Here is a 26,327-nt window from a genome sequence, read left to right as displayed (position 1 = left end):
ATACCGGGAGTTCAGGTTAGCAGCTTTCCAAGATCTGTCTCTTATCTCTACAATCAGGAATACACACATGCGTTCTATCTCTCCCACTCCCCTCTTTCTCCATATAGAGATATAGATATAGATGATATAGATATAGATAGATCTTATTTGGAACCATTTGCAGGAGGAAAGACACAGGCACCATGACATCACAACACTTCAACTTTAAACAATCTTGTATCTTTGAGGGTCATGACCATCACATTACCACATCATTTTCAGAAGTATTATAAACTAACATTTATTCAATAATATCACCCTATCATAGAACTCATATTTACCTTTTTTCAGTTTCCTAAACGTATAATTTATTGTGATTTTTATAAAGTAATCCAAATATTAAATCAAACTTATTATGTTTCTTTAGTGTCTCTTGATTTACCAGAGAGCCTCTAGCTTTTTCAAGTAATACACTGGTGATTCCGGATTTCCCAAGTGTCTTAGATAGTGACATACATTTCATACATGGAACTTCTTATTGACTCCTAAGGATTGAGCTCAGATTTGACAGTGCAAATTCTAGCTGTTATGGGGACTTCTTAGCAGCTAATCAGTCAGTGCCTTTCAAGCTTTAATGCAGAGGCATTTGTGAGTAGCCTTGTGAGCTTGTGTGTCTATCCTGTTTTTCAACAGACCAATAGTTTCAGCATGCATTGACAATCATACGGGTTCACTATTATACTGCGGGATGCAATGGGCACTTCAGGTTTTTTTGGTTCTCTTCAGGCTTCCCGTGGTCCAGTATTGAGTTCGGCAACTTTTCCTAAGGACCTCAAGTCCTTTTCATAAATGATAGTGTGAAACCAACAGGAGAGCATCATTGCTCTTAAAAGAAAATTAAGGTGCTGGTTACCATGCCCTTTGGGCCATTTCTTGGATTATCAGAGAATATTTTGAGCAGTACTAGCACCCACATAAACCTCTCATAATAAATAGCAGACCCAGGACAGATGTGAGAAGGGAGGGGAACAATAAACTGCCTTTCAGAACAGGGACAGTGTAAACCCCTGTCTCAGAGCTGCATGAGGGTAAAAGGTTGTGGCCTGTATTCTAACTTTCCCTTGGGTGTTTTATTATTTAGTACCTCAGCATAGAAATAATAACACCTTTTATGTTGTGGACAGAATGTAATCTCTTTTAAAGGTAGACTTTTGGATTTTCCCTTCTTACATTAATTTTTTAGGTCCTTTAAAAATGTATGATTTTAAGAACTCAATATGGTTTTAACTCCTGGTTATTTTCCTTGTTGTGGGTACAGTACTTGTGCAGTGAAGGTGTTCGGGTAATGTCATCTTTGAAGTATTTTTGTGTGTGCAAGCAAATATTTTTTTTCTATGTTGCTTCTTGTAATTTAGCAGCAAATAAAATCTCCCCTCCTATCTACAGTTTCATTTCTAATTCATACTATAAATGTCACTTGTTTTAATTCCAGGCTCGCCTGAATGCACTGCATAGTTTTCTACCCTCCAATTAAAACTCCCTTTTAATACTCCCCTATAACCACAGGTAATGGAAAATTGGGCAAGAAAAGGAAGAGCAAACGAGTGCTTCTCAGGACTTCATTAATTTCCAGGAAACAAAGCAAAATAGTACAGATGTCTAGGAATCAGATCTTTCCTTTTAAGTATGCCAAGGAGTTTTCTTTCTTTTTTCTAATGATGAGTGCAAAAGTTGAATGAGGATAGAGCAAAGAGGGCACATACAGAGCCAGTGGGTTTAGAGGGCGGGCATGTTTTGATATGAGGCCAGGCTAGGGAAAAAAAGAAGGAACACAGGGTTGTGATTGTGTGATCTGTGTAGGGTTGGCCTTTAGTTTCCTATTTTCTTTTGATGTCACAATCAGATGAGAGAGAGAGAGAGGGAGAGAGAATGAATCAAATATCTCTTGTGTGTTCTGGCTTACTTGGCTAGGCTAGGAAAGTGATTGAGTTTGGTAGAGTGCTGTCTCAGGAATTTCTTATTTTCTAATACAGTGCAAAAAGGCTACTTTGAAAGGAATTCAGTAAACACAGAAAAACTCAGATCATGTGGTTCAGGGCATGTAGCAATTAATTTACTCATTGGTTTGCCCTTGGAAAACTGTCTAATTTGCATATCAATTTGCCCAACTCAAAATAGGGTGACCATAATGTATAATACCATATTAATAATTTCTTTAGTATAGTTTAAAATATTAGTAAGCATTCAATAGGCTCATTTCATTATATACTTATGCTAAACAGAACTGTCTTAAAATTCTTATTAACAATATTTGAATAAATTAGAGCACTTCAACCAATAAATGAATGCATCAAAGACTCCATCATCAAACTCAAACTGTATTTTCCAACTTTAGTTTGTTGGCTTATTTAAATCCCTTTTCTTATAAGCATAATATATTTGTTAAAAAAAAAACTTTCACATCTCTCTCTCTCTGTCACCCCACTTTGCTAACTCAATATATTGCGGAAGTAGCTGTGGCTAGGTCTGCTTCTAAGGGTTAGAGATACAGAAATACAGTGCAAATACATTGCAGTGGTGATGTAAAACACAGTCCTCTCTTCAGAGGCTATGCAAGGTAGTTTATTCTCAAGCCAAGGATGAGTAGGCATGCCCAGGAACATAGATTCAGAGTTCCCAAGTACTATCTTATCCTGGGGGAGTAGTTACATGAGATTTCTGTTAGTTACAGAACAAACTATTCCTAAAATATTTTTACAGGGTGACACACAGGTATGTTTATATAGCAAGAGGGGAAGCTCTACTATAGTTTTTAGATGTTGTCTGATCACGTTCTTAGCTTTTAGATAGGTAGAAGCCAATGGCTTGATAAGAACACACTGTTAGATTTTAATTGTCACAGTGATGTTAGTTTAGAAACAGTTGTGGGCAACGGATGGCTTTCAAAGGGATTAAAATTAGTCCTAGAGTGTTTTGTGTTTGAGGGGAAAGTAGAATAGACAGCAGAAGTGGATAAAGAAAAGGAGCAAGGTAGGAGAGGGAGTAGGGAGGGAAATGAAGGTGTGGAGCAGATGTCGGGGAGCATGGGCAGGAGGTCGGGGGGCTTGCAGAGGGAAGAGAAACCACGGTTGGCCATCGCAGAGACAAGCTGGAGACCTGTGACTGGGTAGACTCCCATGAGGATATGGGGGTGACTCTGCCAAGATTCCAAATAGCAGGGGAGGATATGGGGGTGACTCTGCCAAGATTCCAAACAGCAAGGGCCATGGAGACCGAAGAGGCCACACATTCTAGCCAGATAGGACTTCTAGTGGAGGGAAAGGAAACACCAGACCACCCACAAAAACTTTGACCTAAAATTTACCCTCCCTACAAGATGTGCAAGGATAAAGTTAGAACAGAGAGGGAGGGACTGTCCAGTCAATGACTGGTCCAACCTGAGAGCCACCCTGGGAGACAGCCAACCCCTGGCACTATTAACTATATTCTGCTATGCATGTAGAGGGGAGCCTAGCAGAGTTGTCCTCTGAGAGGCACCACCCAGCTGCGGATAGAAACAGATGCTGAGACTCACAGCCAAATGATAGGTGAAGCCCAGGGAGCCTTGTGGGAAAGTGGGAGGGGCACATGGATGGGGAGTTGGGGGGAAGATAGAAGGAACTGGAGGGGACAAGAACTCCACAAGAAGACTACCAACTAACCTGGGCCCAGGGAGGCTTACAGAAACTGAAGCACCAACCTAGAACCATGTGTGGATTAGGCCCTCTACATCTGTGTAGCCTATGGGAAGTTTAGTCCTCATGTGGGTACCATAGGAAAGGGATAGGGGCTGTCTCTGACATGGACTCTGTTGCCTGCTTTTCATTTACTTCCTTCTGGGGGTGGGGCTACCATGCCTAGCCTCAGTGAAAGAAGATGCACTCAGTCCTGCTATGATTTTTTCCCCAGGTGGGTTGATGGGGGGGGAGGGGTTGGAGCTCCCCTTTTCTGATGAGTAGGCGAAAGTGAGAGAAGGGGAAGAGAAGAGGGAGGGTCGGCCCAGGAGAAGAGGAGGGAGGTGTTAAGATGGATGAATGTAAAATGAATAAAAAAGGAAGGAAGGAAGGAGGGAGGGAGGGAAGGAAGGAAAGAAGCAGAGGAGTTCCAGATAAATTGACATTGGTCTGCAGCAATTTAACTTCATCATCGTGAAGTTCAATCATGTGGCCTTGTAGAGTCTTTAATATGAGGATAACATTTCCCTTCTCTTCTGCCACTTCCCCCCCCTTTTTTTTTCTTCTGAGAAATTCAGTTAACAATAGTACTTGTCTTCAATTGGTTCACTCCAGTGGCATGGACCATTATTTAGGCAAAGAAATGTTATAAGTGACAATATGAACCTGAGGGAATCAAGGAATGCCTTGTACTTCAAAGTCATGAAGGATGAGCAGGTGTGATTTAAATTAAGCAATCTGAAATGGATTTTTCAAGGTGAGAATTATTCCAAGAACCACCAAATAACTCAGCTCAGTAACTGATATGTTTTCTAGAGATAATGATTTCACTCTAAATCTCAGGCATGATCAAATTCTAAATATTAGAGTTGGGAATTGGTCATAAGGCCCAGGGGTCTCGTCACCATTTATCTGTTTATCCTGGGCATAGTATATCATTTACCTGGGAATCACAAAAGGACCTACAATTGGATGTAACTGATTCTAGGTCATGTCAGGTACCAGAACACAGACGATTTTTCACTTGATTCCTACTTATTCTGAACCATATAATAGATCAATTTTGAGGAAGCAGTGAATAATTGATGTTAATTGTTTATCTAACCCAGAAAATTAAGGCTGAGTATTTCACAAATTGTTTTAGACATAATGTGGCCTCTATCTGCCAGGTTAATCCTATTACCCATATTACTGATAAGAGTTTATCTATCCTCAAAATTTCCAGCACAAAGATAGACATCTCAGTCATTAACTTCTGCAAGCTCTTGAACCTGTTCTTGCTATCAGAACAGTGTAGGTTACATGTAGGATGTCTGTGAGCATATGGTATAGGAGTTTGGTTATAAAAGCACATGGGCTGAGTTCATGTTGAGTAGTCTCATCTACCGGGCTCCTGATTTCATCATCTGTAACATAAAGTCAACAGTAGTCATCAGTTCTCAGGGTGGTTTCATGGATGAAGTGGATTATTTTTTAATGGCTCCAAATGAGCACTTTACAAGTTTCTCCCACTCTTCATGGGGACCCATGCAAATGACTCTCTTTCAGAAGTCATTGAAATCCAGTTGGGAATTAAACATGGCCGCTGCCACAGTCTCCCCATCTCACCCCATAATAGTTCTCCAGTCCTCTGGTCTCTCTCCGAACACATAAAGCACTGACTTCTCCTACGCCGGAGCCAAGCCTAACTTGATCAAAGCCAGTCTATATAAACAGTCACCCAGATCGCTCCCCTTGTGCATGATGGCTGTGCTTCTCTCAGATCCCTCGTGGAAGGCTGTGCTCCTCCATCTTGATAAAGCTGTGAAGGATTGAGGAACGTCACACAGTCACCTCTGTAGTTTTGCAGTTGAATGAATAAGTATTTTTATGCAACCGCTTGTTTATAAGAATTAGCTTTAAAAAAAAACCTAAGTGATAAAAACATGACAAGAATGGATGGAGAAATTTTATATGGTTTCATGAACTATATTCATGGGTTCTTTTAAAAGTTTATATCCTAAACACAGCTTTGGGGTCCTCGTGGCACCCTAATCTTCCTCCACTGTCAGCATGCGATGAAGAGCAGGCTTAACTTCAAATGTCCCTGCTTGGAGTGTCTGCCTCTCCTAGATTGTATCTATTATTACTGATTGCAGCTAATAATGAAAAGATAACAGCGAAAGAACCACGTGTAGGAAAATGAACAGAAACTCTAAAATGTCATGACCTTTAAAACTGGATCTCTAACTTTAAGAGAATCTACGGCTGAAGAATATGCTGACAGAATCCACTATCTCTATATAGAAATTCATACTCATATGTAATATGATGCCCAGGCGCATGGTTTGGAACCCCCTGATAGTGTCCCACAAGAGGCAGGCACCTTTCTCTTTGTTTGGAGAAAACTTACCCTGGTTACTCTGTTTTTAAACTGCGCTCCATGCACTAGTGGCACCAAAATCACATGATGCTTAAGACATATATCAGATTGGCAGGCCCTGAGCTCCTTGGTGAAATCACATAGAGCTGAGGCCCAGACTTTATGTTTTAGTACAGCTCTGTAGAGTCAGATAGACAGATGATGTGAGCCTTTATCTCCAGTTCCAACCTGTCCCCTTTAGGTGGTGCTGGGGATTCATGGCAGGGCCTTGTTTTATGGCCTGCTGATGATATTGAACTACAGATGCAAAGGATCGAGTGCCTTACTTTCCCCATTTTGTGCTCCAAGGTCAGAGACCCATAAAAGTCTCTGTCCGCCTTTTTTTCCTTTCCTAGTTTCTTTTTAATTTCTGATCACAGCTTCCTTCCTCCTCCCATGGCAGGGCCTCATTGTGCATATTGGTGTGTATTTTGATTGAAAGCGTTGTCATATTGTTTACACCTCCCTGGTGGCTCCTAGCTCCAAAGCTGCTCACAGTTGCCTGTCTATGGGGCATCCTTCTGTCGGGTTTGGGTTGTCAGGTCGGCTTGCCGTGGTCCATCATAATCGGCATCGGGCAGACTTCACTCACCACTTGCTGGTCCACTGTGAAGGCCTTGTCATACTCTCACCTTATAATCTCGTTATAAATCTGGGCTTTGAAATGTTCTCACTGATGGTGTTTTTAAGCAAGCTGGGTAATGTGTTTTCAGGGAAACTACAGTTCACTGGGAAATTCCCTTAAAGTATGTTATAGAGTGAATTATCCGAGTGTCCTTCAAGCATGTCTCTCTAGCCATGATTTACGAGTTCTTAAAAATATTCATAGGTACCTTTGAGCAAAAATTTGGTTTCCTTTTATTCACATCTGGCATGCAATTATACTGACTTGCTCTCTGGAGCCATTAGCATTTTGTTAATTAACCTAGGTTACTAAGACTGTTTGATAGAGCATCACAATTCTGTCTTTACTAATTCAAAACATGTGAACTTTGATAGAAGAAACGTTTCTTTTTATTTCACTCTTTCTCAATGAAATTTGCACTCAATTCAAATCTCACTGTGATGACTTCTGAAGTACTAGTTTCGGGGGGCTCAAGATCAAAATACTGTCTGTGTTTGGACCAACTCTCTTATCTAGTACACAGGCATCTGGAAAAGAAAACCACTTTAAGCACATATGTGTGTCTGTCTGTGTGCACACATTTTTAACATAAAGAGAAGGCTGGCACCCAGTTGAGAGCGATGACATACACTTTTTGTGTTTTTCCATGCTACCTCTGTTAGTACCTGCCCGCTTGCATCTCAAAGCTGTAGGCATATTGAGGGTGTCATTCTCTCTTTCCAAGATAATTCTCATGGTAAGACTTAGTTAATTTGTGCTGCTGATGAGACAGAACCAAAACCATTAGCATATTGTCAATACACGTGAGTCCAAAGTAGAGGGCCAACATTCCACATAAAATACCCTCAGTCAAGACCGTGTTGAAACCATCTATCTAGCAAATTCTGTACTAATGACGGCTGCAGGTGTTCAGTAAATATTTGACTATAAGGCTGTGTTGAAGGGAGCATGGAACTCAGGATTTCCTGAGAACAGTGCCTGTGTAAAAGCACTCATATCCTTCAGACCCAGCTGGGCATCCGGAAGTGCCAGCCACTGAATAAGATCTTTCAAGTGGCTCAGCCTGCTTCACCTGCAGAACTGGTTTATGAAGGAAGCTCTGTGTGTTTGCAGAGCTCCCAGCCATCCGGTTCTTTTCTAGAAACTTCATTTACTCTTGCTTTACTTTCTGATCCGAGTCCTTTAACTGTACTAACACACTCCATCCGTGTCCATTCACTTCATCAAGTGATAACTCAGAGTAGGATGTAGTATTTCTGGGCTGTTTGATCACCTTACACACACACACACACACACACACACACACACACACACATGCACGCACACACGGACACATGTGCGCATGTGATGTAGCTAGTGAGGGAGAAAGGGAAAAGAGGGAGAAAGGGGAAGAAATATAATAATAAACAAAAAATTTACATACATATATGTATATATACACACACTTTTAAATTTAGCTGTTATTTCCCTTTAATCCCCCCCCTTTTAAGTGACTATTATGCCAATTTCTCAATGTTTTCATTTATGCTTTGTTTGTGCATTTGTTTTTTTAGTATAAATAATTCTTTGATAATTTCATACATATATGTAATCTACCTTCGTGTTTTTTTTTACTTGTGTGTATGTATATGTTCTGTGTGAGTGCACACACACATATTCACATGTATGTATGCAGTTGTGCATGAACGTGCATGCATGTGTGTGTGCACGTGTCTGTATAGGCCTAAATATGATGCCTGGTATCTTCCTTGCTCTCCACTGTATTTACACAGTCAGACTCTCTCTGTGAGCCACCGTCTGCTTATTCCCAGTGGCCTTCCTTTCTGCTCCTGAGCTGAGAGTGCAGGTGGCCACTGTGGTTGCTAGTCTTTTACTTGTGTTGTGAGAATCAAACTCCAGTCCTTATTCTTGAGCATCAAGTACTGTATCATTCTCTTTTAAAAATGTGTTTATTTTTATTTTATGTACATTGGTGTTTTGCCTACTTGTGTCTGTATGATAGTGTCAGTTTCCCTAGAACTGGAGTTATTTTAAACATTTTGGCAGGTATTAGTGCTCGCCTGTATATCTTAGCACTATGTATGTGCCTGGTGCCTGTGGAAGACAGAGGACAAAGGAATTGAACACTCTAGGCCTGGAGTTATAGTTGTGAGCCATCATGTAGGTTCTGGGGCTCAAAGCCATGACTTCTGGAAGAGCAGCCAGTGCTCTTAACCACTGAGCCATATTTCCAGCCTGGTTTCATATTCAGGTTTCACATATACTTCTAATGGGCTAGCTGACAAATTGTGCAATTTATTGAGCCCCAGGATAAGATTATGAATGGCTTTTGCACTCTAGGAACCCTGATTGTTGAGGCATCTTAAGCTTTCTTATAGGATACTCACAGGCCTTTGGTACTTTAGTAGGAAATACTTTTAGCCAGGACATGTATTTCTTTCTTTCTTTCTTTCTTTCTTTCTTTCTTTTTTCCTCTTCATATCTTTTTTTCTCTGCCTTAAAAATATAAATTCAGTGCTAATGAACAGTGTCTGTGATAATACATTTTTGCATATTTATTTTCTTTTCCCCCTATATCAACATCCCCAAAGCAGAATTACATTAATTATTGTGTATCAATTTCAAAAGCATCTAGCAGATATTATAGAAAGATAAAATTATATGAATTATATTAAGTTTGCTTTCAACTAGGATGAAACTCTGCATCCATGTGACAGCTAGTTTAGGTCAACTTTACACAAGCTAAAGTCACCTGGAAAGAAGGAACAGCAGCTGAGAAAATGCCTCCACCAGATTGGCTTGGGGGCAAGTTTGTGCTCTATTTTCTCGATTGATGATTGATGGGGGAGAGCGCAGCCCACTGTGGAGAGTACCACCCGTCAGCTGGTGGTCTTGGGTTTTATAAGAAGGAAGGATGAGCAAGCTATGAAGAAAAAGCTAGTGAGCAGCAGCAGCAGCAACAACAACAACAACAGCAGCAGCATTGTCTCTGCGGCGATGGTTCTTGACCTATGGGGGGGGTCGCAACCCCTTTGGCAAACCTCTATCTCCAAAATTATTTGCGTTACGATTTATAATAGTAGAAAATTACAGTTATGAAGTATCAAAGAAAGTAATTTCATGTTTGAGGGTCACCACCACCTGAGGAACTGTATTAAGACTCTCAGCATTAGCAAGGCTGGGAACCGCTGATCTGTGGCCTCGGCATAAGTTCCTGCTCTGAGTTCCTTTGATGATAACGGACTATGAGCTGTAATACAAAATAAACCCTTCCCTCCCCAAGTTGGTTTTGATCATGATGTTTTATCACAACAATAGAAACATTTACTAAGACAAACTGCAACTTATCCTCCCACATTCTAAAAATTATTCATTAAATATATATATATATATTTACATATGTTTTAGAAATGATGCTACATGTAGTCTGACACTTATTAACTTCACAACAGTTAATTTATGGTTTCTGTGGCATTTTCTTCTTTTGTGAGATGCTGTCACACCAGTGAGTGACAGGCTTGCTATCAATAAACTATACTTGGAATCCACACATATTGTTATTTAATCTGAAAAAAAAAAAAAACCCAACTGTATTTAAACCTTTTCAGAATAACGTGGTCACTTTTAGGTTAAAGATAGCCTTGTTCAGATGGAACGGTGCTAGGTGGCCTCTCGGGGGCTGCTCCCTCCCCCTTCAGGTGTGCATGCTGGTACAGAAGGCATGGCAAGAACTCAGAAGACTTAACAAGAATTCTCTTCAAAGATTGGGAAACAGTAAGCAAAGCAAGTCCTCTAGTGGCTCCCAAAAGGGCATCGGGAACTTAGCTCTAACGTCATATAGTATTTGATTTTGTACCGTGTGCCTCTGTAGCAAATGTGTGTGTACCGTCATCTGCTCTTCTCTTAAACTGGATTGACCCTATGTGTGGAGACGTTTGAGAAAAAGAGAGGATCATTTCTTGCATCCTGCAAGATCATCCAAGAAATTCATGAAGCGTGACGAGGATTGTGCTTGACAGACTACTACATAAAAATCGTATTTAGTTAATTTTCCTCCATGGCCTGTCCATTTACCTTGCAAAGATGATTTCCCGCTAGTGCGGTTATAACTCTGGGAGGAAGGAAACTAGGCTACCCCATGCTTTAAGTTGTTGAACAATGAAAGTAAATTTAGAAGTTGTAAGTAAAGATTCACAAGCAGATAAGAAAAACCAGCAAAATAAAAATCAGTGAAAGTAAAAAAATAAAATAATCCTGAAGCTAAAGAAGTGGGCATAAATATACCATGGACAAAAGCCCCAGATAGGTATTTTAAAGTTATCTAAGACCAAATGAAAGAAACACAGCACCTATGTCTGCTTCATGACTTCTGGAATGGTTTGATCTCAGAGTGAAGATTTTTGAACAGGAAACACATATTTTATGAATGTTAGTATTGTATATTCAACTATTAATGCAATTTAAATTACATTTATACAATTACTATTTATCATGTATTATTTATGTACCACACTCAGTTCTCTGTCCTTAAGATATATTATTGTGGGTCTGCCAGCACGAAGTTTACAGGTGAGTAGAGGCACACTGTAAGTAATAAACAATTAACTATACATTATAGGAGAATTAGGTAGGGTGTATTCAAAGTAGGACAAAATACCCTGGAAATAGAAATAAGATACTGTGATAACATGGTCAGGTGAAGCCTTGTGGAGAAAGAGATATCTGAGGAGATACTTGATAAGGAGATGAAGATATTTGCAAGAAAACAGTCTGTTTTAAGCGTAAATGATATTGCATGAAGTGATATTAACACATTTGTGACATTTCTATTGCTGCCCCCAACACTGCATTGTATGCACTACAATGAAGACAGCAACTGTGTTCTGTACTTATTAGGTATAGATTATTCTCAGCAAGATGTTTAAAAACTAGTAATCCACAAATTACCAGACAGCAAGGCTTTTTTCAAAGCAGAATGGCATTTATTTCATATAATTGTACATTACCTGTCAAGCATAGACCATAATCTGCCTGTAAGCCACCTGTGGCAACCCATGAATATGATTTCCTATTTCCTTGATCCAGAATGCCCTACAAAACCATGAAAATCAAGAGGTTCAAATCACCAGGTTCACTTTCAGGACATCCGTGTAATATCCCATGCCATCAGGGTTATGCTCATCAGAGTAGCCACCACGTACCTGAACAATATCACTTTAAAATGTCAAATGCATCATTATCATTTGCACACAACAGTGTTGATGGGTGTGCCCAGGTCAAACAGTATGGCTGAGGCATGGGGTTGATGGTCCAAAACGAGTGCTAAATTCTTAGTGCATTTGTTTAACCATGTGGAGAGTAGTGCTGACCACTGGGGGCTTAGATGTAGACTTTTTTAGTCAGTGAGTCACCATTGAGCAAAGCACCTGAGATGGACCATTGAACTTACATAGCTCCTGGTTGGGTGGATCCACATGTGGGCTCCCCCTGCCACAGTGTGACCGACACTGAAAAGGAACAAATCAGTGCTCAGTCAGAAGAGCAAGGTTCACAGAAGAAATGGATCATGGAAGAGAAAACTCATGGCATGAGAATAAATTCTGCATCAAATAAATACAAAGAAAAGTTTTTTTTTAAAGTAGGCCATGGTATTGTATATAATCAGACCATTCAGGAAGCTGAAGCAGGAGGATTGCAAATGCAAGGCATGCCTGGGATATGTAACAAGACCCCACTACAATGTTCAAAAGAAAAGAGAAGAAAAAAATTGTTAGAGCTTCAAGATGGCCCAATGTGTAGAGGTACTTGCCACTAAGCCTGAAAATCTGAGTTCAGTCACCAGAACGTACACAGTAGACTGGAAAATTGGAGAACTGCCACAAGTTATACTCTGAGCTTCTCGTGTATTTTGTTTTACTCACACAGAGAGAGAGAGAGAGGAGAGAGAGAGAGAGAGAGAGGAGAGAGAGAGAGAGAGAGAGAGAGAGAGAGAGAGAAAGAGAGAGGAGAGAGAGAGGAGAGAGAGAGAGAGGAGAGAGAGAGAGAGAGGAAAGAGAAGGGGAGAGAGAGAGGAGAGAGAGAGAGAGAGAGAGAGAGAGAGAGAGAGAGGAGAGAGAGAGAGAGAGGAGAGAGAGAGAGAGAGGAAAGAGAAGGGGAGAGAGAGAGGAGAGAGAGAGAGAAGAGAGAGAGGAGAGGAGGAGAGAGGAGAAAGAGAGAGGAGAGAGAGGAAAAAACAGATTTTCTCTTTTATATATACTTTTATTGAATGTAATTTGTACTTCATGCACCAAAATCCTTCTTCTACCCTCAGTAAAATAAAACAAACAGACAAACAAAAAGTCTTGTCATAGAAGCTGTAGTGTATCATACAGTATAGCCTTTTGGCCACATATGTTTACTTTCAAATGTTCATTGCTATGAGTCATGGGTCTGGTTGGAGGCCTACACTATCGTTACTGGATCCTCACTGGGACTGCTGTCAGATATCCTGTTGTTGCTGTGTGTCAAGGAGATTATTAATCTTTCATGAGTGCACATACACATATAGAGAAATAAATGAAAATGTGAAAATAAAACAAAAACTGAAACTAAGATTATGAGGTCTTCTTCAACTGTGGAGATGATTGTATTCAACATACATTATTTATAAATATAAAGTAAAAATATATGATATTCTGAAAGTAAAAATACATATTTGTAGTCTTGTTTATACAGTCTACTTATATAATATGTAGTATGTCTTAAAAATGGAAATTCCTTAATTCTAAGTTTAACTTCTCTCTTCATCTTCTGATATAAGTATAAATGGAAATTTCTTACTCTAATGTTTAATTTATTTCTTCTGATAACTTTTGAATGTTAGTGTGAATTACTGACTAGTTAGCTTAAAAGTCCAGGTATTGAATTTTTGCTTCAGAAGCATTTGCAGCACACACATTTTTGTCTGTTCACTTGGTGTCTGACACTTGGGTTGTTTCTGTATCTTGAATGTTCTAAAGAGTGTTGCAATAAAGATGAGGACAAGTGCTAGTCAATTCTATAGACTTTTGTAGTTTCTCCTGGTATGAGACTAATCCATCGGACATTTCCATCTTGTAGGTAAAAGTAATTGAATTTTGTTACTTTATATCATTTAGACTGTGATGATTTTTCTCACAGTTTTTCTGTCTTTGTTCCCCTCCCCTTCTTTCCTTCCATCTCTCCTTCCTTTCTTCTATCTTCTTTTCCTTACCCGCTTAACTATGATTATTATTTTATGTAGACCAACTTAGCAGAAGGAAAAAAGTTTGTGATAAAGAGGACAAGATAATATTACATTATTTCGAGGACTTTGGTATCATAATACTTTGCAAAATACTTACACATCTGCTTGTTATCTAGAATAAGAATATAAAGAGGCCTGAATGAGAGTATTTTATTTATTAATTTTTGAAGTAAAAATTACACTATTTATGCTCTTACTCCTATTGAGACAAGGTCTCACTATGTAGTTCAGTCGCCCTTGAACTTTCATTTCTGCCTTTCTCTTCTTTCTGACTTGAGAGAACACAAACATGTACCACCATGCTCATCCATAGTCAAGTTTAAAAGAATTTCAAATTGCTTTGGCCCTGAGATAGCCTTCATTAACTGTTATCATAATTTTTAATTTAAAAATTAAAACATAGTGTATTTTAATACCAACAGAATCCAAACAAGCTCTTTTTAGTCGGTTAAGAACTTGCAGCCTCTTGCTAGGTATTTTGCAGAATTCAAAGAAAGTAGGAGAGAATTTTAACTTATTTTAAATGAATTTAAATCCTGCAGTCGAAATCAGAATAGTGAATTTTTATGACAATGTAAATAAAATGTGATATTCACACAGAATGCTTAATATAAACAACAAGGAAAGCAATATAGGCCGCAAAGATAACTTTTCTTGTGTTTGGACACTCAAATCCATCCATTACTGTATTTTTCACATTGATTTATTAAAAGATATTTTTCACATATAAGAATTGTTCATTATCACTTTAGCCATCCTGATCCCACTCCTACTCCTCCCATGTTTTCTACCTCAAATTTACGACCTCTGCTTCTTCAATGATTATTATATTAGTATACAGATACAGAGAGAGGGGAGAGAGAGAGGAGAGAGGGGAGAGAGGGGAGAGAAGAGAATTGACTAAGGCTGTCCAGTGTTGTCTAGGGCTAACTACTTGGGACTGGACAACCAACCAGGGGTACATCCTTGGAGAAAAATGATTCTTTCTCAACCATCATTAACTGACTGTAGCTCTCAATCTAGGGCCCAATGAAATTTACTCCAGTCACATTGGCATGTCAGCCGGCACCATCATTATGCACATCCTCTTTAGCAAATCATACTGTTAAGACCTCATGGGCGCAGCCTCTTTGTCATGCTCAGAAAGAGGAGAGCAGCAGGCCTCTGGCACTTACAGTCTTTCCAGCCCCTCTTTTGGGATGTTCCCTGAGCCTTGCATATATGCAGTGTAGCTTGCCAATCATGACTGGGCATCCCATAATCATTGTTCTCTCTTTTGATCTGTTCTGGATCTTTGTAACACTGCAATCTGATGGGTGGTAAGAACTACAGAAACCTGTGGGCATAGAACTAGTGTTTAGAGTGCAGTTAGAAATTAGAGTGGTTATGGGAAATGGTTAGAGTCTGTTCTCCTGTAGGGCCCGTGGCATCCCGGCCTTGATTAGTCGGCTTGGGTTACGTACAATATCAGACATGGCTTCCTTCCTATTGAACAGCCCATAAGTCCAGTTAGACAGCTGTTGGGTTGTTACTGCACCACTGCAGTATCTGGCTAGGCCAGTCATTTTTGTGATTCATAGGCAGTTCCAAAACCTCTAGTGAAAAAGAAAATGAGACATTTTAAAGAGATCATATGTAGAAAGATCACTTGGAGGAGATCATAGTGGGGAGAATAGTAGCTAGTGGATAAGATCCACTAAAATGTGAAATCATTTGCAACATCGATGACAACCATCTATATTTAATGTGTTTTATTCATTTTGTAGCTGAAGTACAGTGGAAAGAGGATATTGGTAGTGGTCATCTGTGTAGTGTAGATAAGAAGTCCAACATGGCTTTCTCTTTATAGATGAATTGCCCTAAACTACTGAGCCTCTCTGTCCCTCCCTCTCTCTCTCCCTCTCTCTCTCCCTCTCCCCCTCCCCCCCCCTCTCTCTCTCTCTCTGTGTGTGTGTGTGTGTGTGTGTGTGTGTGTGTGTGTGTGTGTGTGTTGCCCATGGCCTTTTACATGCTAAGCACGTGTTCTACCACTGAGCTGAACTTTCAGCCCTGAAAGAAAACCTTTTGACAAGTGTACAGTGTATAAACAGAAATGCATTAAGGGCAAAACTAGCTATAATTTTTACTGAGTAATTTAAATTTTAGAATTTAGTATGTATTGCATCATCCAGTGGCTAGTTTTGAGTGATATCTCTGCCTCTACATGCAGACACACACACACACACACACACGCACACACACACACACACACACACACACTCAGGCTCGCACACATACACACATTTACATACAGTCTTCAGGTAATCCCAGGGACATATGTATTGTCATATCTAGGAGGGACCAGGGGACTCTGGCTCAGTTCAATATTCTACTTTCATGCTTGTCAAAGGAATGGTGCCAATAATGTCAGAAGGCCTAGGATCTGATGATTAAGCTGGTTCAAGAAGATACATCTGCCAAGGGCAGTTGACCTATCTAATTACCAGACTAGAAAAGAAAGAATTGCTGTTGATAAAGTCACCCATGGTTTTGTGTCCTCACACACCACCCAGCACAGACATTAGCAGAGCTGGTTCTCAGGATGATTGCAGTGTAGTGTCCTAAAAGGGAAGACCGTTGCTTTGGCAGATCAGAGGTTTAGAAAGTCAAAGGATCTTCCTGGAGTCTGTTTTCCCTGTAAACAGCAGAAGAGGAAAGAAGAGAAAGTCACCGTGGGAGGGCACAGTGGGCCAGTCAGGAAGCCAGGCTGCTGCTTCTGCCTGGGAATTTGGCTGCAGGCCTCAGGCCTCAACTTTCCCTTCTATAGAACAAAGGGCAGCAGGGGTGTGGCTGGGTGGTTTCTGAGGACATAGATAAGGATCAGGTCGCTCTCATAGAGAAGAACAGCAATGTGAATATTTATGAATGTAGAATTAGCTCATGGTCCAAAATGAGTTAGAGCATGCAGAAGGAAATGAAGAGCTTTCTTACTGGATTCAAAATCCACAACATAAAACTGTCAGAGCTTTCTAGAAGGAGACTGTCTCCACTGTAGTCTTGTTCTCTTCCCCAGCATCACCTTCTCCCTCTCTCTCTCTCTCTCTCTCTCTCTCTCTCTCTCTCTCTCTCTCTGTCTCCCTCACCCCCTCTCCCTCCCTCCCTCCCTTCCTCCCTCCCTCCCTCCCCCCCTCTCTCCCTACTTTTTGTTTCTGGTAACCATGGTGATCCTTCCTCACAGCTGGCCCTTTTGATATACAGCAGATTTACTCCACTTACTGGCAAAGGGTTCTAACAATGCTTTAACAATCCATTTAGTAAGATTTTTCTCCAGCATAATAATACATGAGAACAGTTATTCTACAGTGAGGCCCCCTCCATAAGAGACAGTACATGACAGGGACATTCAATTGTTCCCTTCTGTTGCTAACATGAAATAGAGACTGAGCTCCCTGTAATGGCCCTCCCCCATCCCCCCCAGGCACCATAATGTCCCAGCCCTCAAACTCCTTGCTACCTCTTTTTGTACTGAACCAGAATAAAATTATGGTGCACAGATATCACATGGCAGGCCTTGTAAGGGAAACATTGCCAAGTGCATAATTATCACACTTACAAAGCCGGTAAATTTTCTATAGGAAAATATATGCCAGTATATGCATTTCTTTATTAAACACTGTGCTTTGCAACATAAGTAACAATATTTTAAATATTTTTAAAAATAATTCTGTTCATCTGTCAGTGACAAAAGATCAAAGAACTTCATATAAATATTAAAATTCCCATAAACGGTCATTTACTTATATCCAGTTTGTGTAGCTTAACTTGCTTGTAATCCTATATTCCTGAAAACAGGTCTCTCAAAGCTCTCTCTAAGCCCTCCACTGTGTGTGTGTGTGTGTGTGTGTGTGTGTGTGTGTGTGTGTGTGTGTAACACAAAGGAGACCATATGATAACATTCATAGGCTTATAGACTCGACTCTGGGTGACACACTGGGATGGAGGCAATTAAAATGCCTGTCAGGCATTTGGTACCACAAGTCCCTGTAGCAAATCGCTAAATCCTAAGCCAGGGCAGCATCCTATTGTCAGTGAATGATGGCGGAGCTGAGTGGCTTGTCATCATTCTCGAAAATTCCAAGCTTAGTGAGCTCTCTCTCCCTCTCCTACTTGCCTTATTTTCCTTTCCGCCACTGCGGGGACTTTTTCTAATTCGCAGCTTCCCTTTCCCGGCACACACAGACAGGAGCTGGTGGCTTTCAGACTGCGTCTGTCTGTAGCGAGAGAGGGAGAGCAAAGGGAGTGTTCTTGAGCAAGGTTCTGCAGCAGCTCTGACGGACTCAATTCAGGGGCATTGCTGCATATGCACGGTAATGCTTTAGAACGTTTACATTTTATTTTATTTTATTTTATTTTAATCCACGTTTTCAAAGGATCTGCCTCGTGGTGGCCTTGGATTACTGTGTTTTAAATGCGTTATTGAGCTTCAGATCCAACCCCAGCATTTGCTGTACCACAGACTCCAAGGCGTAAATTGATTATCTGGCTTTAAGGGATGAATGGACTTATTGGTGAGTTATGGCTTTTTTAATACTCAGTCGACAAAAAGAAATATATGTATTTTCTTTTCTTTTGTTTCTCTAGATTCTTCAGCTTATCTGCAAGAGAGGAAGCACTGATTGGGAGCCACTCAATCAGAAAATTTAAAGGTACTGCATGTTTTATTTGGATGTTTAAATGAGAGGAAGTCGAGAAAGATCTGGAATGTTTTTATTTAGGTTTAGCCCTTATGGTTGGTCTTTTATCCCAGAGTGGATTGTCTGGTCATTGTCTATAAGATGTAGGATTTCTTATGCAGATTTTATCATTTTCCAAGGCTATTTTGAATAGGAAATATCTTTGAAAACATGCCTTTTGTCTGTTGTAAATTATTAAGAAATACCAGTATCTTTAGCTCATTTGTAATGTTTGAATTTTGTCATTGTGACAGTTAACAAAATGTCTGAAAAATCTGTATCACAAAGAAAATATATTCATTTGATTTTAAGAGAAATACGTTAAAAATGATTTTAGCTGAAGATTTCCTAAGGATCCATTTTTTAAAAATATTTTAAATAAAATGGTTCATTCTTTGTGGATGGGATGAGCACTGAAGACTAAAGCCCAGGCATGACTCAGTGTTGTTAGGTTTTGTGAATAAAATATTGTAATTTCTTTACTAATGATTTAGTACACAACAAAGAATATATTTAAAGTCAGATATGGTTACCTCTTGAAAGGGCTTAGCATCATATATGTGCTTTATTCAGAATTAATAGCATTAAAAAAGAAATGTTCTCTCTCTTGCTATAAAAGCAGTTGAATCCATTGATCTGGGCCTTATGCCTGGCATAAAAAATATTATTTTTGAACTTAGCATCTGGATGTATATTGATTTGAAAGAGCAGTTATGGATACTGCCTGCTCTTTAATTCTTTAGCGTTATCTTTGATATTAACATACGTTCCTGTCCATAAATCCTATAGAGTAGTCATTTGCCTTTAAAAAAAAAATGGAAGACGTTTTTTGCCTTCCTGAGAAGAAGCCAGTACCACCCCTTAAACCTTCTCTTGGCATCTCTATAGAATTTCCCTTCAAGATTGACACTTTAAAATATCTCATACAGAAGGTTTAGCTTTATATAAAACTATACGTTGAAAAAATGGTTGAGGCAACCACCGTAAGAATGAGATACCATAACTATGGAAGTGCCCACCGTGAACATGAGTATTTGTAGCAGCTGAGGGAGACTAGTGCATTGTCCTCGGTTAATTTTCTCTGCAATGTGTAATCACATGTGACTTAATTTATTCATTCCACAAGCATCTCTGAAGAGCCTGGCCTCCCTGGGTAGCTCCAGCTCAGGAGAAGGGAGAGAGGGTGATACTGTCCGCAGGCTTCCAGAGCGTAGGCTGAGCCACATAGGATTTTGAGCAGGAGAATAAATTTTTTAAAAATAAATCAGCGTGCTCTCAAAGGTGATGCTGTGCTGCTTCAGACATGACATACATTCCAAAGGAGTGGTCTTCAAGACACATGGAATGATTATGCATTTTTTTTGTCTCAGATATTATTCAGAAGACTTGTGTATACAATCACCAAACAAGACCCATCCACCACCCCCAACCTACCCCCAATGGATGTTGTAAAACTCTTGAAATTATCCTTTTTTTTTTTTTTTTTTTTTTTTTTGAGGATTTGCTTAGAGTAAATGAAAATATTTCATGTTTGGTAAAATTTTTCTATTGTTATTTTCTTATCTGACCAAATCCTCATAGAATACACACACACACACACACACACACACACACACACACACACCACCACCACCACCACCACCACCATACGGTCTGATTCCTAGCTTTCAGATGTACTCAGAAACTTGTCATATATATTTTGAGCTTTGTGGTGCCTGTGCTAATTTAAAAAGATGACATTTTCATTGCCCTATTCAACAAAAAGTCTGCAATACTCTGTCATTACGAATTGCTCAGCTCCATTACAATTTGCCTAGGCCATAGAAAGGTGGCAAGTGCCCACCTAGGGGCCCCTGTGGCCTTCTTTCCCATGGCCATTTTGAAAACACCTAGGGGGTATGTTGATGGACTTCGTGTAGTAAAAACCAGCTCATTAAGATAGCTGCAAGGGACTCAAATCCAAACAGACTTGAACACTGGAGTTTTAAGGCTGGTCTCAGTGCCAGGCTGTGACTAATCAATATTGTCTGGACAGTTGTTAACTCCTTAGCTGAATTTTCTTTCAGTCATAAATTTAGACACATAAAATAGTGGCTGAATCACAACAGTTTTGGTTAATATTTAATTACTTAATTTATAAACAAATTTGTTGTTTCTCTTTAAGGTCTATTTTGCTTTCCATACAATGACACATTAAGAGTAGAAATTTGACATTTCTTGATGTTTAGCTACTCAAAATTTGTGTGTCTGTCTGTCCGTGTGTCCTATTAATGATTATTAATGTATTGTGGTGTTGGGATTTGGACCCAGAATACCATGAATCTGAGATACCGGCTCTACCACTGAGCTGCATCTCCAGTCCCTCGCTAGTAATTATTAGCTGGACTATTTTCATAGAAAAACAGGGCTGTGTGTCAAAATTGCTGCAGATTATACGGAAAATTATTTTTCTGAATAGCAGTTAAAGAGGAATTTTTTATTTCAGTTTCATCAAAAGGAGAAAAAAAAAAGGCAAACTGCATCCCGGGCTTTGCTTATGGGCACCTCCCACACAGCACTCCCAGGCTCCTTCAGGTCTCCTGCCAAGCTTCTGCAGTAGCAGAGGGCCAGAGACTTGATCTCTTGGTTTCTCTATAAATGCTGTGCTAGAAGTGATATTATTATATGAGCAAGAGAACACTGACTACGACATAATATGAGCAGGAGTGGTGGCGCTTCTGTAACGACAGAATTCAGGAGGCTGACACAGGGGGATCACCAGTTCTAGGCCAAAGTGAGTCTGGGCCACATAGTTACAACCTGATATGAAAAGCAAAAGCAAAAAGAAGGTACCTAGATTTTCACTCTATATATTTAAGGACTCAGTAAAGAAACTCCTAGAATCATAATAACTGCAGAGAATGCTATTTATTGTTGTCACTTACTTTTTTTTTAACTAGAACTATCGCTTGGTATTGTTAATTCTCAGCCAGACATTACCCTCAGATTTTAGCATAGGATATCCCTTCTTCGTCATTCTCAGATGTAGAAACAGTCTCCATTTTATAGATGAGCGAACTGAGGCTCCAACTGTATAATTTCCAAGTCTGGCCTGAAGCCCTCATAAACATGCAAAAACATTAAAGTTCTCTAGCAGATTTTTGTACATAGTTATTTTCTTACCATATATATATGGTAATAAACGCATGTTCTTATATATTAAACATATATATATAGCACTCATGTTTTCACATATTTTACATAATATATTTAATTAGTACATTCTTCAAAGGCAGCAGGCAGATAAGTTCAGAAGGTTTTCTTTTACAATTTATTTATTTTTATTTTATGTGCATTGATATTTTGCCTGCGTGTATGTTGTGTGAGGGTGTCAGATCTTGTGGTTACAGACAGTTGTGAGCTGCCATGTCAGGGCTGGGAACTGAACCCAGGTCCTCTGGAAGAGCTGTCAATTCTCTTAATCTCCGAGCCATCTCTTCAGCCTCGTCAGAAGTTTTAAAATTAATTAATATGCATTTTTCTTCTCATTGTTATGGAGTCTTATTAGTTGAACAATCTGTGTGTGAACACTAGAGAATCCAAAAGTGAAATACCACAACTCATATTTTCTAAAGACTTTTAAAATGGAAATTGTCACAAAAGTGTCTAAAATAAAGTGAAAAGTTGTGTCATGAGCATTGTGAAAAACATTCAAACTCAAGGACAAGTAAACCATACAAATAACCAGGGAACTAACAGTATGTATCACAGTGTGTATTACAGGTATATATGACAGACAGTATGTATTAAGACTCTCTTCTTGTGAACCCATGGCTTACACAGAATAGCTCCTGCAGTTATCTGGTGCAGGACAGCAGGACAGAGAAGCAGTTCAGTCCCTTGTACCATATCAGACATGTCTCCTTTCCACAAGGACTTCACTGTGTAGTCCATGGACAATGAGGCATTTGGGATAGAATCCAGGAATGAACCCAGTGGTCGAGGGGGATGCCTCACTGGAGGAACTTCAAAAAAAGCAAATATTATTTTTTTAAATTAATCAAATATGCTTTTATTGAGTACAATCATAAGCAGTGAAGGAGTTGGCCAAGCCTGTGAAACACAGATGGAGCTCATATGTTCTAGAACATAGATCAGATCAAGGAGCCTCTTGGGGCAAAAGGTCGGAGAGTCTATGAATACTACAAGGCTATATCATGTAAATTTACTATTCCCCCCTTTTGACTCCCAAAAATAAAAATGTCATTGAGATGGATTTAACATAGTGGAAGAAGGTTTTAAAGACCATGTTGAGTTTTTGCTTTTTGCTTTGTAGTTGTGTGGTTTTATTCTTATTCAGTAGGAAAATATTTTTAAACAGAACATAACTATGGCCAAATGATTTTCAGATTATTTATCTTACAGCTATGTATGAGGCTGCTGAAATAAGCATATTGCACAAAGCATCATTTTAGGTGCAGTTATAAAGGGGGAGGGGGGGGAAGGCCCAAAGAGCACTGGTTGTGGCTATGAAAAAGGTCATGAAAGTAAAAGATGCCTCCGAGCCTCTAATTACATCCAGATACATCAGCTGATTGACTTGGGAGAGATTTGGCAGACAAGTGATTCGAAGGTGACTTCAGAGTTTGAATTTGATGACGGAGAAGTGACTCGGAGAAATGTGCCCGAGAGCTGCTCGCAGGAAGTAGTTCTCTTTTCATTGAGCCTTGAACTTATAAGAGACACATAGCGGACAGCTATGTTACAACATGAAGATATGCGGGCGTGGCGTGAAGGATGGATGTGTGAGGGGGCTGGGGTAGGAGACTGGAGACCATGTAGATTCAAGATAGAAAAAAGAAAGGTCTACAGGGTGTGGGTGATGTTGCCAAAAAAAACGGGGGTCATAGAAGAACCAAAGAGAAGATGTTTAACAGCACCTTCATTATAGACACGGAATTAGACATGAATTGGTAATGTAGAAGGAGCAACCTGGAAACAAACAAAAACAGCAAGGAAGAGCATAGCAAATGAGTTTGAGAACAAAGCTAGTACTTGAAATCTTCAGAAAAATTAAAGGTTAAAATTTTTCAATCAATCTACGTTTTTAAAGCTTTATAAATCTATATGTTATATAAGAAAAGAAACAAGATTCATCCAGAATTTTGCAATGTATAGGCTGTGGCTAATCCCTTTTAAACATTTTATCTCCTTTCCTTTCTTTCTGTTGCATTTGCATAATCAGGACCGTAATCGAGATTTTCCTTTTCCTGTTTATCATGATCTTAAGGCTCTTACATTTTCTCATTTGCATAATTTTCTGACAGACAGACACTGATTTTCTTTTTTCACCTCCCCTCTCAGTTTGCCATGGTCACTATAACGCTACCTTGGACTCATTTGTACCTCAGTCCTACAGCTCAGGTGACTTCCAATGGATGTTACCAAAGACCAAAATAATATCCAGTATTGTTAAATCTGTGGCCAGATAAAATATGGTCGATTCAAACCATGCCTCTGGTTTGTTCCAGGACTCCATTAGTGCCAGCCATGTGACAGCTTATGGCAGACACCTTCGGTGCAACTCTGGTGTAGATCAGTTAAGCTCGCTTTATGAGCGAAGGGACAGAGTCTCCGATGGTTGTACATATATTAGGTTTGAACCGAAGCCAGGTTCCAAGCTAGTCAAATTATGGGGCAGACACAAGATCTTATAAGGTAAATAGCTTAATGAGCTAAGCACTTGGGGAATAGCAAGATAAAATCAGAGGAATGCAGAGAAGCAATGGAGGGTAATTGTTAAGGTGAGAAGCTTCCAGAAGAAGCGGGATAGAGAAGGATGGTTGCATATATAAGCAGAAAAAAATACATTTACAGAACAGAGTCCTAATAAAGTAGGGATAATGAGTAAAGATGAGGATTTGGGGTTGGGTAGTAAAACCTTATGTAAAAAAGTGGGGAGTTTTCTTGTGGTAAAGAAATGATGTCTAGTCTTTAACCTGGAGGTAAATTCACCCATTCAGCTAGTGACTATTTTTTTACACTCTAGTCTCCATGTTCTTTTCCTGGCCTCATGCAGTTTCCTTCTAGAGGAAGAAATTACCAGTGGGTTAACAAGTAAAATTCATACATTGCTGCCAGGGCTACTTTGGGGAGAGCGAGTCCTAAGTAGGAAAGAAGGGGATTACTAGGAGAATTACCTCTGAAGCTGGAAAGCAGAAGGGTCGGGAAGGGATCCTGTGGAACTTCAGGTTCTGAATTCTAAGGCTGGATGGGAGTCTGATGCTCCGCATTTGCACAAGAACCAGGTAACAGTGCTACTGGGCGGCACTTTTGTTAGTGAGAGATTAGAAGGCAAATGCGCATCCCCACAACAGCAGGAATGAGTCGAGCCACTGCTACTAGCAAATCTGGTGCTTGTGCGAGAAGCTTGCATACTGCCCAGCCTCTCTGAGGTAAGAGAGAATTGCCTCTTTACTCCTGAGCTTTTGTCATTACAGCCGGTTGTCCGGTGAATGATCCATTAAACCAGCCATAATGAGCTGTTGGCATTTCATTCTATCTGCCCATGGTCTCTGCTTATTACAACATAATGAATTCTTGTGGTTCAAGTTTGAAAATGAGATTGTATATTATAACCCCGGGCCAGGTTCTGAGCTCCAGTTCTCTATTCCTGCATTCCTAATGTATTTGACATTCGTCTCTGCCTAGAGCAATGGTTCTCAGCCTGTAGGTTGCAAGCCCTCTGTGCACTGAAAAACCCTTTCACAGGGGTCACCTATCAGATACCCTGCATATCAGTTATTTGATTTACATTATCACTCATAACAGTAGCTAGATTACAATCATGTAGTAGCAATGAAAGAATTTGATTCTAAGTCACCACAACATGAGGATCTCAGCATCAGAGAGGTTGAGAACCACTGGCTTTAGAGGCTCAGCCCAGTGTCCACTTAGCCCTCTGTCACCCTCTTTATGCAAAAATCCCAGAGCCTGCTTCCTATCCTTTTCCACACCTATGGGAGCTTTGGGTGAGTCTTCTTAGGGCCACATAGAGCTTTTTAAAAAATGTTTTTAATTATTTTATTCATATCACATCTCAATTGTTAGCCCATCCCTTGTATCCTCCCATTCCTCCCTCCCTCCTATTTTCCTCCTTACTCCCCTCCCCTATGACTGTGACTGAGGGGGACCTCCTTCCCCTGTATATGCTCATAGGGTATCAAGTCTCTTCTTGGTAATCTGCTATACTTCCTCTGAGTGCCACCAGGCCTCCCCATCAAGGGGACGTGGTGAAAAATGGGGCACCAGAGTTCGTGTGAAAGTCAGACCTCACTCTCCACTCAACGGTGGAGATGGTCATGCCCATAGAGCTTTTAAGATTAACGTCTGATGTAAGGATAAAGTACTCTACTCATACTCCATCAAAATAACTCCCCCCGCCCCCAGCGGACCATTCTGTTGTTGGAACTGTATTCCTCTGAAGAGTTCTTCAGATTGCTACAAGGAGATGCCTGTGTAGACAGCTGCGTGTCTTTAGTGGTGAAGTATTCGTAAGAAACCTTGGTGCATGGGGCTTGAGAAATGGCTCAGTAGTTCAGTGCACCTAATGCTCTTGCAAGTGACCCACTTTTGTCCCAGCACCCACATGGCA

At 39.9% G+C, this 26,327-nt stretch overlaps 1 protein-coding gene across 33 annotated transcripts in view; it reads left to right on the top strand.

Moving 5' to 3' along the window:
- Positions 1 to 26,327, top strand: part of MAP2 (microtubule associated protein 2) — a 263,479-nt gene that overhangs the window by 117,762 nt on the left and 119,390 nt on the right. For 29 of the 33 annotated variants that reach the window (XM_084780796.1, XM_084780795.1, XM_084780794.1 and 26 more), the window contains one exon: positions 18,603 to 18,667. The gene's annotated coding sequence lies outside the window, so the exon portion shown is untranslated. Of the gene's footprint in view, positions 1 to 18,032; positions 18,329 to 18,424; positions 18,530 to 18,602; positions 18,668 to 26,327 lie in introns of those variants that run through there. The other 4 variants (XM_084780790.1, XM_084780775.1, XM_084780791.1 and 1 more) reach the window with 4 other exon arrangements.

Source organism: Acomys minous (genome assembly GCF_964271855.1).
Source record: "Acomys minous genome assembly, chromosome: 4".
NCBI lineage: Eukaryota > Metazoa > Chordata > Mammalia > Rodentia > Muridae > Acomys > Acomys minous.
This window is presented reverse-complemented; position numbering and strand designations above follow the sequence as displayed.